Source organism: Equus caballus, chromosome 9, assembly GCF_041296265.1.
Source record: "Equus caballus isolate H_3958 breed thoroughbred chromosome 9, TB-T2T, whole genome shotgun sequence".
NCBI lineage: Eukaryota > Metazoa > Chordata > Mammalia > Perissodactyla > Equidae > Equus > Equus caballus.
The window spans coordinates 6,691,295-6,707,799 of record NC_091692.1 but is presented as its reverse complement, the minus strand read 5'-3'; the positions used below and the strand labels follow the sequence as shown (position 1 = coordinate 6,707,799).

Below are 16,505 nucleotides of genomic sequence, written 5' to 3'. Positions count from 1 at the left end.
ACTGACGTCTGGACAAAGTTAAGCTAAAAGCAAGCTTGAATGAGCAAGAATGTTGAATAAATCAGATAAATGAATACCTTGAAATCGCTCTTTCCCTGTTCTGAAGTTTCACTCAACTGCTGAAATAAGAGAATGACCTCGTGCTTTCTGGAAAGGAAACACAAGAGGAAACAATTTCAAAACTCTGAACTGGAGTAAAACTGCAATAACTAAGGGCAAAATGATTACTTTTTCCTTTACTTATCAAAATTTTGAGTAATAAAGAAAGCAACGGACAAACAACTATTTAATGAACCTTTAGTACTTTAATACTACAAAAAAAAGAATGTTGAAAAACATAAGTTAAAACTTGCTCTTAAAATATAGTCACCGACCTATACACTATCCCAAATTTTAAATATGTAAGAGAGCAAAAATGATGGCATTAACCACATGTGCTCTCAATGATTAATAATTATGCCCATGCTTTGTTTTTGATTCATTGCTTCATTCCACCTCTTTCTCCCAGACACTGACAGTAACTATGGGTTAGCACCATACACCTCAAACCTGGACCCTTCGAGGTGCGCAAGGTACCACAGATTAAAACACAAACAAAAACAACTGCCTGTCTCAAGAAGACGACAGCCTTGCCAGAACAAAGATGGCTGGACCAAAACGGTACAGAATTGTGTGATAACTGTTATAATAGACTCAGCCATATTATTTTATGTCTTCATCTTCAAACATGCTATATTTTTGTTAGCATGGTTTCCTATGGTTAAGATAAAACTATCACTTACAAAGATTACTACTTCCAAGAGGATATGTGAATCAAGTTTGAGGAATGTAATCTCAGATCTAAAACTCTGTTTCTGTGGACTGTGTATCTAAGAAGGCATCTTAAAATACGCAAAGTGGAAGTCAAAAGCATTGGGAGCAAAAGAATGATCCAATAACGAGACTGAATGTTCTCAGATAAATTATCCACTGAGGTAAATCAACGCAACTCTTTTTCTTTTTTGATAAAGTTTAATGGGGAAAAGAAAGTTATTTCTTAGAAAGAAAGGAAAAGCAAAGCAATGTTAGAAAGACAAAGGGGAAAAGGAAAGCTGACAACAAGCAAGGAGGCGGTCCCTCCATGACCTGCCATGTCAGACTCTCCAGCGGCAGGCAAGACACGAGCTCCCCAACCCCATCCCAGCTTACGGGCCCCCGCCCATGTGGTCGAAGAGTCTCCTGGACGTGAGCTCCAAGAGAAAAGTGCAATAGAAGGTGAGGGAGAGTTACACGTCAGGGGAAGAGGAAAGGCGTGAAGACCACATTTGCCAGGAGTCCACTTTCAACAGCGAAAGGCAATGGAAAGTTTCTTCTCCTGGCCTTTCACTGGGAAATCCCCTATTCTGAACCACTAAGCACTACAACTCAGCAACACTGTGGGTTCTGGAAAGTTTCCACACCAGCCTGAAAACCCTTCATTTAGAAAACCAGGAAGATGCATTTCAAGCTCTAAGCTACTGTGTCAGAATCAAGTGTTTGGGAATAGCACCTGTTTAAAAGCGGAGAAATCACTATTTTGAGATGCTGCTAAATCTGTCTAATAAATGCTTATTGATAAGTCTTTGGACTATACAACAGCAAAGATGATAAGCCCCAGTTCAGGAGACCCAGTTACAAACATATACAACATAGAGAGACATCAGTAATAAGAGAAGTATGTAGAGGCTGTGGGTACAGTACAGACAAGAGCATGAGCACCCCACGCATACAGCTCTCCACAGCTCTTGGGATAAAACCCAAGCCACCTGGCGTGGTCTGACAAGCTCCCTGCCATGATGCCTGCCAGCCCACCCAGCATCATATCTCATCGTCTATCCCATGATCCTCATCGTCTATCCCATGATCCTCATCTCCCATGCAGAGTTCTCCATGCCTCCGCCATGTTGTTTGTTTGCTTGGTTTTTTTTTTAAGAGGCTAAACAGCTAACATAGATATGAATATCTAACAAAGCACTTGTTTTTAAGCTGGAAACCACCTGTGGTGTGCTTCTTAAGAGTTAAGTGGATCCTGGTACCTGGTAGGTGGGTCCTCCAACTTGTCCCAACCTGGGTCCTCAGCCTGTCACATCCTTCTCGATCTTCTCCTTCTTTGATTTACAGTCCAGTGAAGAAATAAACTGTAAACACCAGTGTAACATATACAGCACTGGCATTTTGGGCTGGATAGTTCTTTGTTTTGAGGGACTAGCATTCCCCCCCACAGCTGTGACAACCCCAAAACATCTCAAGACTCTGACAAATATCCCCCGAAGGGCAAAATCACCCCCGGTTGAGAATCACTCCTCTCAAATGAACGAAGACTTATTAAAACATAATGATACTTATACCCTAACCCCCATAGTAGGGGAAAAAGACAGCAATTTGGATGGGGAGCATCCAAAAAGGCACAGATGGGGGAGAAGTGAGGCGGGAAGGCACCTGTATCGAGCACCTGCTGTATTCTCGGCCCTGTGTGAGCTCAATCATCTATTTTAATGCTCAGACCTCACCCCGCACCTCCTGAATCGGAATCCTCACGTTAACAGGTGGTTCATGCTCACCCTCAATTTGAGGAAGAACTGGCTTACATTTGAGCCAAGCTGCCTCAATGTCCACCTGACCAGAAGCCACAGGCACCCTATAAAAAGTGCCATTGAATAGGTTTCTGAGGTTAGGGACTTCCCTGGGGCTCCGCTTCCTATCCTCCACTTTAAACGGCTCACTCTGGCTTCTTGGTTTCCAGCCAGCTGCCTCATGCCCTTGCTCTGTCCACCTTGCAGCCCTACAATATAGCTGGCAGGCTGCAGATTCCACTTAGGAAAGAATGCTGCTCCTCCGAGCACCCCGCTCTATTCTCACACCATCTGTAGGCAAACGGCATCCCCTCACTTCCTGAGACCGAGTTCCAGAGACCTCCCTTTGCTCTCATTGTCTTCAAAGGGGCAACCAGATACTTAGTTCTCTCAATCCAGCCTGCACAATTCCATGCACCACAGAGATCTATTACCAGGCACTAATGCAAAATATACCGTGTTGTCATTGTGGTTTTGTAAAGGCTTAGCTTCCCGCTATGACAATGACTCAGGGTCTTCTATCTTCTGTAACAGGAGCAGACTGCCTTCACTCTTTGTGGTTAATTTCACAAAACAAGGAAAACAACAGCCACATCCAACATTACAGAATGAAAGACGAGGTTGAGCCTAATTAATGCAGGCTTTGCTTCAACAACAGCTTTATTCCTAATAAACAGAGTGGGACATTTTCATTAACCCAGATACAAACTCCCGTACAAATACGCACACACGAAATACTATAACAGTACCATATTTAGACTCTCTTGAAAGACCCAAACCATTTCAGATGCTGGCACTTGTAACAGTTTTATTATGATTTACTAACATTACTGGTCATCCATCTTACTATTTGCAGACCCTGTGCTACACATTCCATACGTCCTCATCTCATGTAATGCTCACCAGAACTCCATGGGATCTGGACAATTATGATGCTGGTTCTACAGATGGGGAAACTGAGGCCTGGAAAGGTTACGTAACTCAGCCAGTGAGTGGCAGAGCCAAATTTCAAATCCAAGTGTCCCTGACTTCTAAGCAGCACCTCATTCTCCCGCATCATTTTAGATAACACACAGCTGTCCCCTAAGAGTGTGCCCGTGTACAGTGTTCTCTGCATCCCTAAGCACATACAGAGTCACTACTGAACATTACATGCGCCTACGTGAATCAAGCAGGTGTAAACCAATGGTCTCCAATCCCGTAACTGGTAAATATTTGATACAGACACCTTTGGTTAGATGTGACCATTTTCCAGATCTGTGATAATTCTTTTAGCTGTCTCTCACCTAGAATAAATCAACAAGCTGAGAAAACCTGGCATCACCCTGCTAGATTGGGATACGGTTCTAACAAACCTGCTCATCACCATGGGTACCTGACCACAATCTCCAGTCGGCGGGGGGCCTGGCCTCCAGGAACGGAATCTGTTCTGCTGTCAGGAAAAAATGCTGGTAATGGCCACTCATCGGATCCCTTCCTCCACCAAGGCAGCTGAGACCTTGGTCAGTTCAGCAGGTGTACAGAAGAAAGAGAAGTAAATCCAAAACTTCCTGTGTAAGTTAATTACCATGAGACTTTGGACACACCAATTTCCTTCTTCGCATCACTTAACTGCCCACAATTCAGAGACGACAATGTCCAGCCCTGCCTCCTCTGCTACACAAGGACAGTGTGAGGATGACGTGATGGGCCCAAGGCCCTGGGGTAGAAAGAGCTGAGGTTAATGAGCCTGTGTCCACAAACACAGTGTTGAGCAACAAGAAATCAGGCTGAGACACCCGCATGTGGGAATTAGGGTTAGGCGTGTGGTGCTGACAAAATATTTCTCTTGAAGTTAGTAGCCAAAATAAACAAAACAACAACCAGAGAAGCCTCAGAAACTGACCTTTCCATTCCACACTCCCATCTGTAAAATAGAAACAGAAACCTCTTGTTTTTAAGCAAAAACTGCAGAGCAATCTTTTCAGTTTCCCAGATTTTAAAAGGAACAAAAGCTGTAAGAAAATAAATATTCTAAGGCCCATGCTAAATCCATAACCTTTTCACTTTAATATATTCCATATCTGGATGAATATTTATCGCTCACTACTTATTACTGCCTCCATATTTATTACTGTTTCTATGCATATTTCTCTGTCTGTCTTAGATTGTCAAATCTGATAAGGCAGGGACCAAATCTATTTAGTTCTTTTTGTAAAGCATGTGAAACTGTTACGCATAATTAGGCACTTAAAGGGTTTTTGATGAAGATGATTATGAAGAATGAGAACAGTGAATACCATGGTCGGCATGTTTCCTGGAACCCTCCTGTCTTGCTGAAGTGTCAGGTGATCAGACTCTCACAGAACTGTAGAGATAATGGAAGCTTGGGTGCAGAGATCATGCAGAGCTGGCTAAACATGCGGTCTGTGGCCCAGAGCATCAGCACCACCCAGAAGTTCGTTAGGAAGGCAAATCTCAGGCCCCACCCCAGACGTACTAAATCAGAATCTGCAATTTAACAGGATGCCCAGGCAATTTGTAGGCACATCAAAGTCTGAGAAGCACAGACTAGAGAACCACCTAGTTCAACGACTTCAGGAGAATCGGGCCTCGTACCTTCCGACTTCAAGGTTCTACCAGTCTTGCTCCTTCAGAAATATTCCTCCTTAAACTATTCTTCTCTGGGTCTGCAGAATTAAACTGCAATAAATAACAATCTCCAGATTGCCAAGAACACTGGTCACTTTTGTTTGCCACAGAGGCCTTTATTCTTTCAACATTTTGAATACACATATAAGATGCTGGATACAGAAATCTGGAAAACCTTCTCCCAGTAGCGGGCTTGCTCACTATCTGCTGGCAGAGAGGAAACCACACTGCGATGGCATGAGAAACTGGACACCATGCTTCTTGGTCGAGATCTGGATCCCACATTTTTCCACATTTTGGGTTCAGTGATGCAGCCCAGGTTGCCATTCACCTTTGACCTCTATTCCCAACTTTCACTAAATGCTCCTAAGTCCTGACTTACACAGGTCTCTGCCCTGGAATTCTAGAGCCCAGCCAGTGAATATAATTCAAATCCTCAAGGATAATGCATGCCAAGAAGAAGAAGAAAAAAAACAGAACGATCTGAAAACACTTCAAAACGTCTTTGGGTTGCTGTTGATATGCTGGTTTGTCATTGCATCTTTTAAACCAGTTCCCTCTACACTTTCCTTGTCCAGCCTGTCTTACAAGTTAAGAGTCATTAATTTGTAATTAGAAGAAGTTTATTACGGGTTTTACCCCTAGACTTCAGCCACAAAAAGTAGTTAGTAAAGAATATTCAATAATGTTCAAATTCCATCACTGTTGTACCACTAATATTTTCCAAAAGGCTGAAAAGGACGGGTGTGCATCTTAATCAGATCTGTACGTGGCAGACATCTGTCTGGACTCATATCTGAATACCAACTGGCACCCTCCCAACATATGCTCACTTTTCTGGAAAAATATTAATTTCTCCAGATATGAAATGATTGGCTATACTTTTTTTCCACAACTGTATGGTTTTTTCTGCACATTTAGAAATCAGAAAGGAATTTGTTGGATATTAAAATAGCAAAGCACTGTGATGAAGAAGGTATGTTTTAAGAACACAAAAGATTAACTGAATCAATAATTCGAGGTTTGCCGTAAAGGTTTCAAAGAAGGTTGAAAATTTTGCTGAAAGAAAAACGTTTAGATTAGACGGAGACAAAGACTGACCTATGTTGTGGGTACCACTTCCCAAATAAACCTTGAGAGAGCACCAGATCAAACAGATCCAGAAGGGCCCAGACTTACTCTAGAAGCACTTCTCTCTGTGAGGGCAAAGTCCTTTCTAAGAGAACATCATCCTGCCTTTTGGGGTTACAATGCACTCCAGACAAGATCAGAAAAGATGAAGACAAAAAGGACAGGAAGAAGATACTGCTGAACGGCACATCCCAAGAAGCTTATCACAAATTGGTTGAAGTATCAGGTTTCAGGAGAACTTCACTGCATCTTTGGGGTTGTGTTAAATCAGTATATTAAGCACTTAGAACAGGGCCTACCTGGCATATGCTAAGTGGAAAGTAAATTCTACCAGCCCTAGATCAGCATTACCAAATTCTCAAAAAGCAGGAACTGAATGAAACTATTTAACTGTTGCCCTTAAATGAGGCATGAACTCCCTTTTGGCCACAATCCTTACTACTCCCTAACGTCTCCCAGATACTGCAGTCAAGCACCAGCTGCTTTTAATCATTGTACAGCATTGTTTTTGTTCTTAAAGTAGAGTTAAAGGAAAGGGATTTTCTGGTTTTACCCACCTCTCTATCAAATTGTTGACCTCCTGAGGCAGCTTTGAGATCCTCTGCCTCAAGTCACTCATTTATGGTACTCACTCGAGTCTGTGACTCTCGCCCTGGTCAATGCTACTACACTGTTGCCTCTGCCGGGACTATGTTCTCCTCTCTTTCTCCACCTGTCAAATTAGAATTCACTTTTGAAGGCTTATGCAGTCTTTCTGATCTTGTCAGTCAGAATCTACTGCCCCATTATTATGGGTATTAACATTTTAGAACTAGTTCTCTGGACTACAGATAATTTTAGGCCAATGGTTGAATCTTTTGATCTTCCTCTTCATAACCATAAGGTCCTCCATTGCTCACAATGGCCAGCTACAGGTTCTCAATCTCCTTTCTACTGGAGCCCTAATTACCACCATCCACACACACACACACACACACACACGCCTCAGAATGGGTCTAAAGTGTGTGGGTGTTTGGTTGGGGGGGGGCATTTCCTGCTAGGAGGGAGATGGGGAGGAATGGGGAAGGTAAAAAGTACAAAGGAGGGGTTTGTGTGCCTCCCTCATTTCGATCTCCCATCCCCATGGGACCTACAAAGAGATGGAGGAAGTGGTAAGGGAGATCAGAAAAGATGAAGGAAAAAAAGCTGCTTCATTTTCTTCCAGCACTTCTGGAACTCCCCTCTCCAGCTTCTACTCTGCAACCTAGCGGGGAAGTCAGGTCTATGTGGCAAGGTAGGATCAAGAGCGAGGAGGAGGAGGAGGAGGAGGCAAGAGATAGGAGAAAGAAACATCCCCACTTTTGCTCCTCATGACTTCCTCACCCACTCTGCAAAATCCCCCCCTTCAAAGATAAAGTCTGCAGCTGTTGAAAGGATAGGAAAGAGAGAAGATTCTGGAGAACAAGGTGCGGTCAAATCTCCTCACACCACCCTTGCCTGCCATCGCAAAAGCCTTTAAACTTCCTTCACTCCGATGCCTGTTTCTGGGTCACAAACTTCTCCTTGGCAACACAAATGACTCTTCCCACAATTCACTCTGCTCCTTCTCCTCCATCCCTAAATCTAGTCAAAGAAGCCACACTAGAGGTGGGAAGAGCAGCTCCTTGAAGACAGGGCTCACATCTTTTTCAATTGGTGTACAACTCTGCCTACTACTGCCTGGCCCACAGGAATCAAGCCCACGTGAAGGGAACTGGATCAATGGAAACCACTGAACTCAAAAATACTTTTCCCCATAGGATCACTGCTATAAACATCCTCAGCAAAGCTCTTTACATAGAGAAGCAAGAAGAATAGAGAAAACGTCTGCTGGTTTCTTTCTTTCAAGGACAGAGTTTCTGGGCTCAAATTACTCAGATGCGTATTATTTCTCATGTACTTGTTCCTTGAGATAAGGTGACAAACTTTTAATCTGTTTAATAAAATGAACTGCAAAAAATTTTAAATCTATTATGAAAGATACTTTAAAAACAAACAGCTTGAAAATAACTGAGGTCGATTAATTTCATTGTTATATGAAGGGTTTTCTTCTTCAGTCCTCAGGAAAGCGGGATAAGAACTAAGGCCTTTCCCAATAGGGCCAAAGACCTTCCTAACGTTTTTCTAAGTCATGAATGGGTATATTTTGGAAATGAGCAGACAGCCGGGTTTAATGCAAAGACTAAACCTGAAAAAACAACCAAGTTTGGAAATAGTTCTCCAAAGAGATGTTGGAAAATGCTCCCGCACTGATAAGGGTCCCAAAAGCACACGTAGCTTCGCGGTTCTTTATCCTGCCTTATTTTATCGAAGTTTCTTCCCAGGCTCCTGACTCCTTGCACTGAAAGATAGGCTGTCTCAGATGACCTTGTAGGTACAGAAGAAAAAGAGCGATTGACAAAGAAGAAAAGAAAATTGTACAGAGCAGAGATGTTGCTATTTACGAAAGGAAACATTGACCGTTGGGTGCAGTGTCTTCTGTCCTTGTCGTGTGGGCCTTCCCGTCTATGACAGCAAACAGTGACAGTGGGCTGACCACACACACCAGGCACTGTTCCAAGAACTCTTCATGTGACAGCAACCCTATGAGGGAAATACGATTATTATCCCCATTTTACAGACAAGGGAACGGAAGTATAGAGAGGTTAATTATTTGTTTAAGGTCACAGAGCCAGGAGGGGGAGACGGACGGGCAGGGAGGCAGACACACAACAACCAATAGTCTGGCTCCAGAGTACAAGCTCTTATCCTCTCAACCTTCACTCTATTTCGCCCCCTTTTGCTCACTTATCCACTATCTTCCTTCTCTTCTGCACATGCTCGAGTTTCGCCCAGAGCAGCATTATAAGCTCAGAAGTCATTGACCTCCTGGTCTGAGGAAACACTACCCAGGTCTCAGAGCTTCCCTTTGAATAAGGATAACCCGGATTAGCAGTAAGACATGGGGCAGGAAGAGTCCCCAGATGACATCCCAAGCGGCCTTTCCATTCCTGGAACGTCCCCCATCCCCCGCATCTTCCATCCACACTAGTCACACGCCCAGCCTGGAGGGTGATCACCATCGTGCAATTTTCAGTCACTCCTCAATCCTAATGCAATTTCTGCCAACAAGGCAGCCCCCCGTCATCCACTTTTCGATCAGCAAAAAAGGACACTTCTAATTGTAATATAGTTTGCAATACCATTACCCTCAGACGATATTGAATTACTTAGGGGTTCAATATTGAACATAATCAGTTCACTTCTGAACGTCTGCCCCGCAAAGAAAATGTGCTAAGTATTACAAAGTATATCAATATGAATAACTTACTAATGCTGTCCTCACGGTAAATTCCCCTTCTGTGAAACTCTTTACTTCCATTTCCTACTAGGTCAACTACTCAGACTGGGTATCTGAGAAGCAGGAGAGACACTCAGAGCTGGGCCCCTCAGGAGAGAGAAGGGGCCTCCAAGTTGCAAAATTGAAAACACCTTGAACACATCGTTAGAAAACCAGATGCAGAGAACTACGACCTCTTCCTGTGCACATTACGTGTCATGAAACCAAATCAATTTCTAAGCATCTCGTTGAAACTCCAGTAGAACTACCAGAATGTCTTCAGCAAGGAATGTTAAAGTGACCATAACGATGAGGAAAGTAACTGCGCAATATTCATTATTACTAATTTAAGAAACGCCAAAGGAGACACATTCCATTTCACGTCTGCCTATTTCATTTTAGGGAAGGGCCTTCACAGATGGACTGATGATGTCAGCTCCTCTAATTCCACAGGAGTCTTAACTTCAACAACTGAAAATGTTCTAATCACGGAAGTTCTCAGAAACATAACTTTAAGTAGATTATAATTAGGGAAGCTACAACTATACAAATGGCTAAGATAAAAGGGAGAACTTTAAAGCCATGAGAAATAAACATGGCTTGTATATAAAAAAAAAAGAAAAGAAAAGAAATTGAAGCAATAGATTCTTACTGAAGAGAAGATCAGAAAGGCTGCAGGAACTTTGAAGAATGAGTCCCACTCGGGCAGGTGAGGAAGGGCCTTCAGGAGAACACGGTCCCAGCAGAGCTGACAGCTTTGGTAGTATCATCAAGGGTAAGAGTCACAAATCCCAGTGCTGACTAGGGTCAGGCAGGTACCATATACGAGTGAAGTGCACCAGAGGAACTCAAAGCCTTCTCAGAAGGTCTACGATTTGGTAGAGAGGTAGGTTAAAATGTTACTTTCTTCCACTCTGCCTTAAGAAAAACAAGTGCCACACAGTGATAAAAGATAGCTGTTGGCTGGCTGCATTATCGGAGACAATAGGGAGTGATGAGGACAGTGGCAAACATGCCTCATCTAAAGGGGCAGTCACTAAGCATATGTATCTAACTCCTTTGTGGGAATTTGGGAATGTGAACCCAGAGTTGGCAGATTTTCTGTTTTTTCCCTAAGAGAAGCTAGAAACCTGGATTTGTCCACATTATCTCACACTGTTTAAATATATGCTACTAATATAAATTTTAAAATAATATTTTATCACCCAACACCAAGAGGGCCAACAAAATAGGCTTGAGGATCAGGTGTGAGGGTCATGTAACAGATGGCTTCTGCTGAGGAGGTGGAAGGATGGGATGTGGATAGCAAAGGCCTGGAATTTCAATCCCAGACGTGCTACTCTGTGGCCTAGAAAAAGTGCCCAAACTTCCTGAGGCCAGCACCTTGATCCAGAAAGATACTGGGAGACTAAATTAACAGCCTACGCAAATAGGCAGAGGGATGTGGTGATTATGAAAGAACACAGGCCTCGGAACCAGACGGTCCAGTTCAAATGGCCTCACTACTCATCAGGGCCAATTATTTCACATCTCCGTGTCCTCTTCTTCAAAATGGTACCGACCTCACAGGGTGTTGGGGATTCAACAAATAGTAACTATTTTTTGACACACGATTGATATAACAGAATCCCTTACTTTCCTTCACAACCCCCACCAAACAAAGAATAATGGTACTTTAAAAGAGACAATTTCACACCAACATCTTTCTGAATCTGCAGTTGGGAAATTCTTTAGAGTACGACATTGAATTGTGTTTTCACATCGAAATGATCTATAAGAAATTTTAAAAGTTCTTCATTTTCCTTCTTTTATTTTTAATTTTTTTATTTTTAGATAACTGTGGATTCATATGCAGTTGCTTCTAATACAAAGACATCTCATGTAGCCACTACTCAGTTTCTCCCAATGGTAGGTAACTTCTTGAAACAACATGGTACAATATGACAACCAGGATACGGATATTGATACAGTGAAGATACAAAACATTTTCATCACCACAAGGATTACTCATGTTTGCCCTTCTGTAGCCACACCCTGCCCCTACCACATCCTTAACCCCTGTCAACCACTAATCTGGTCTCTATTTCCATAATTTTGTCAGCTTTTAAGAACATTATATAAATGTTATCATGCAGTATGTTACCATTTCGAATTGGCCTTATTCACTTAGCATAATTCCCTGAGATTCATGCAAGTTGTTGCATGCAGCAATAGGTTCCTTTTTATGGCTGAGTAGCATTCCATGGTATGGATGTACCACAGCTTGTTTAATCATTCATCCATTGAAAAACATCTGAGTTGTTTCCAGTTTTTGGCTATTACAAATAAAATTACTATAGATATCTGTGTATAGGCTTTTGTGAGAACATAACTCTTCATGTCTCTGGGATAAACGCCCAGGAGGGCATATAGTAGTTACATGTACGGTTTCTTAAGAAACTGCCAAACCGTTTTCCAGAGTGGCTGTGACATTTTACATTTCCACCAGCAATCTATGAGTGATTCAGTTTTTCTACATCCTCACTAGCATTTGGTGTTGTCACTGTTTTTTATTTTAGTCATTCTGATAAGTGTGTAGTGATATTTCAACACTGTTTTAGTTTGTATTTTCCTGATGGCAAATGATGATGAGCATCTTTTCATCTGTTTATTTGCCATGTGTATACCCTCTTTAGTGAGGGTATTTCTTTCGTCCATGTTCTAACTGCATTGTTTGTTTCCTTTTATTGTTGAGTTTTACTAGTCCTTTGTTAGAACATGGCTTGCAAATATTTTTTCCCACTCAGTAGCTTGCCTTTTCATCCTCTTAGCAGGATCCTGCACACAGCAAAAGTTTTTAATTTTGGTTATGTCCAATTTACTAAATTTTCCTTTCATAGATTGTGCTTCTGGTGTCAAGTCTAAGAACTATTTACCAGCGCTAGATCGTAAAGGTTTGTTCCTATATTTTTTCTGAGAGTTTTATAGTTTTACATCTTACGTTTAGGTCTATGATCCATTTTGAGTTAATCTTTGTTGACAGGTGAAAGTTCCTTTTTTTAAACATATGGAAGTCCAATTATTCCAGCACTTTTTATTGAAAAGGCTAACTTACCTTCACTGAATAGCTTTAACATCTTTGTCAAAAGTCAGAATCCCATTATGTTGTTTATAAACCACACAGTCTGTGGTGTTCTGTTACAGCAGCCTAAATAGACTAAGACAGTATCTTAAAATGTCTCAGATGTATACCCTTCAGATCTGGAAGTCAGAGGACACACTGCCCTCCATCTGGAGGTGCTGGGGGAGAACTGCTTTTTTCGCCTTCTCCAGCTTATAGAGCCTGCCTGCAAATCTTGGCTTGTGACCCTGCATCACATTGCCTTTTCTCTCTCCGCCTCCATCACATCTCCTTGTCTCGCCCTCCTGACTGCCTCTTATGAGAACTCTTGTAATTACAGTGGGCCTGCCCAGATAACGCAGGATATTCTCTCCATCTCGAAACCCCTAAATTAATCACCTCTGCAAAGTCCCCTTTACTATACAAGTAACGTATTTGCAGGTTCTTGGAATTATAATGCGGCCATCTTTAGGGGGCCATTATTCAGCCTACCATACTTAGCTTCTTGTATCTATAAATTTATATTTTTTGCCAAATTTGGAAAGTTTGTAGCCATTATTTCTTCAAGTACTTTTTCAGTCCCTCCTTCTTCTTTCTCTTCCCCTAGGACTCCAATGGCACAAACGTTAGATCTTTAGTTAGAGTCCTACAGGTCCCCGAGGCTCTGTTGTTATGTTTTCTTTATTCTATTTTCCTCTCTTTGTTCAGATTGGGTAATTTCTATTGTTCTATCTTCTGGGGCACTGATTCTTTTCTCTGTCCCTTCCATTCTGCTGTTCAGCCCATCCCGATGTTTTCATTTGGATTGCTGTATTTTTCCAGTCTAAGATGTCCACTAGGTTCTTCTTTATATTTCCTTCACTTGATGAGACTTTCTATTTTTTCATTTGTATCCAGATGTTCCTAATTGCTCAATGAAGCATTTTTACGATGGAGGCTTTAAAACTTTTGTCAGATAATTCTAACATCTCTGTCCTCTCAGTGTTGGCCTCTGTCGATTGCCTTTTTTTCAGTCAGTTCAAGATCTTCCTGGTTCTTGGTATGACAAGTGATTTTTTTTCATTAAAACCTGGACATTTTTGGTATTATGTTAAGAGACTCTGGATCTTATTTAAACCTTCTATTTTAGCTGCTGTCCTCTGAGATCACTCCAGCAAGAAGAGGGAAACGGTGGCATTATTGCCAGGTCGGGGGAGAATCAGGTTCCCCACAACACGTCCACTGAGAGGGGGTCCAACTTACTGCTGGGCAGGGCAGTGTGGCTCTCTACCAGGCCCCTGCTGCTACCTTCTTGGATGAAGGAGTGGTGTTACTGCTTCCTACACGGTCTCTGCCGACCACACCCCAGGGGTTGGGAGAGTGGAAATCAGATTCTTCCTGTGGTCTTCACTTACACAGGGGCAGAGGTGGCAAGTTTTGTTACTACCTAGCAGAAATCAAAGTCTTGGCTCCCCACCACTCAGCCTTCTGTGACACCACCCAGTGTGGGGGCTGGGTGCTCCCTTAGAGCCTGGCACGGGTGGAAGTCTTGGGGTCCCCATCAGCCCTTGCTAGGAGGGTGGGGCCACAGATTTTTCTGTGATGTTTGGCTAGCAGTTGTTGTCTAAGTTTTCTGTCTTGCTGGGGTGTCCCTTTGCTGGTCCTCTGGCTGGAGAGGACAGGATGTTGTTGTTCTCGTCGTTGTTTTGTCTGTCCCCGCTGGTGCTTCCAGACTGCCGGCTTCTCCAACTCCAAATCAGGGCTACATGAGGCCAAAAGAAAACCCACGTACTCATCATTGTGTCATTCCTTGATCTTGAGATCCACGGATGACCTGCCCTCTTTTCCGCACCTGTCACGTCCTCTGACGTGTGCTCTACCGAGAGTGCCTAGAGTTTTTAGTTGTACTTGTAGGAATAAAAGGAAAAAGTACGTGTCCTCTGGCTTCCCAGAAGAAGTAGTCCTTCCTTTCATTTCGAGGGTAAAATTAGAAACCTTATCAAGCAAGGAAATTTCATTTACTATGTTGAAAAAGCTACATCAAGTAGTAGCAAAAGTTTACACGAAATTAATTTCAAATACTTCCAAATAACCTCACGAAAAACTTTAACAATGTGCCGTGGCATTTAACCCAAAAGAAAACCAATTTACAAAGAACATGTTTTAAATGTTCTCAAAAAAATACCCAAATAATTTTAGTTAACTTTTTATTTGAAGAAAAAGAAAAGGACTTTCTCTCTGTGGGTGATGCTTTGCAATTAATTGTGTAGAATACTGAGGTTTTTAGCTTTTTTCCCCTGCTTCAGCCATCATTTGAAGGCATCTTTCTTGCCTATGCCGTCTGCAAGAAGTAGCTGCACAGGTCTCGTGTATGATTATCTTTATATGATCTGAAAGCTTTTTCCCAAATGACCTCTTTATAGAATTTAACAGAACTAGCTGCATGCTAAGGGATGGCAGTCATTATGAAAGAGCAGAAAGGGCCGTAATATTACATCTATTTTCCTCCAATCAACGCTCTGTTTTAGACGAAATGGACAGAGCGAGAAAAAGCCCAGCTAAAAGTAAATAAAAGTCTGCCTAAAATACATTCAGAGGAAGTCTGTTTTCAACAGAAGCATTTTTGCAGTTCAATATGAAAGGTTACTCTTGACAAGAAATGCAGTTAAGGAAGTGTCAGAATCAAATAAGATCTGACAGTAAGTAGCAAAAAATGTGCAAATGAGAATAAACTTCACATTGACAAAGGCACTTTAAGACCATCTAACAGCAGCTCTGAGTTAAGACGGCTGGGCATTTACTTGGAACAGTTCTGGGGAAATCAGGGTTTGCGTTCTGTACTCCACTCGCCAATTAGAAGCAAATGGCGATTCCTCACGGTCGACTCTACATTCATCCCATTATTGCTTCACACAGCCATTCTCTCTTCCTCGGGTGAACAGAAGGAAACCGCATGGTACAGCACTCAGTGAAATGTAAAATAAGGATTAACAAGCCATTCTGGAGATTTAGCAAAATTAAGCTTCATCAACCAGCTTGACTCACAGCCAATCAGGCAAAAAGCATCCTAGAAAGAAAACTAACAGTGAAGGGACAAGGAGCACAAAAAATTAAATCACTCACAGAAGCATTAAGATCATGAAAAGGTGCATTGTTTTCTGTGGTCGACCAAGTCCATTACTAAACCAACAAGAGTCCATTCTGTACTCAATCCCCAAGTCCAACACAGCCCACTGGCCCCCTGTAAAATCTGCTTAGGAAACAAATAGTACATTCCCCTACTATCTCCACAGAGAGGAACACGTGGATGGCGTGCAGACTTATTTCCCCTTTATGGGAAAAAGACACACGAGACATCCTTACAGAGCCGAGGTGTGGCAAAGGCCTTCTCCAGCTGCCTGAGGGCTGGAAGACTGAATGAATTTGAGGTCTGTTCGGCCTGAATAGGTCTTTCATATACAAAACCGAACTGCCAATACAGTCAGGTAAACTTAAGGACACAGTTAATATGTGAAGTCTTTAAACGCTTAAAACTAAAAGCACGCATTTTGGTCAATTATTTGTTTTATGACTTTTTCATACACAATTCTAATTCTTCTAGCAAGCAGTGATGTTTTTTAATCTGGCCAGTTTATATGGGCTATTTGATAACAGGATTTTGTCCTATTTAATAGCTATTACAGACTGTAAATCAGAATTGAGAGCTGGGAGGACTGGAAAAGGGCATCGAGTTCGT

The 16,505-nt window shown here is 42.2% G+C and overlaps 1 protein-coding gene across 6 annotated transcripts in view; it reads right to left on the bottom strand.

The window, feature by feature from the left end:
* PAG1 (phosphoprotein membrane anchor with glycosphingolipid microdomains 1) overlaps positions 1–16,505 on the bottom strand; it is a 129,737-nt gene that overhangs the window by 86,481 nt on the left and 26,751 nt on the right. For 4 of the 6 annotated variants that reach the window (XM_023648395.2, XM_023648393.2, XM_023648394.2 and 1 more), the window contains exon 2: positions 78–147. The exons of the other annotated variants lie outside the window; for them this stretch is intronic. The gene's annotated coding sequence lies outside the window, so the exon portion shown is untranslated. The remainder of the gene's footprint in view (positions 1–77; positions 148–16,505) is intronic. 6 annotated transcript variants of the gene reach the window in all.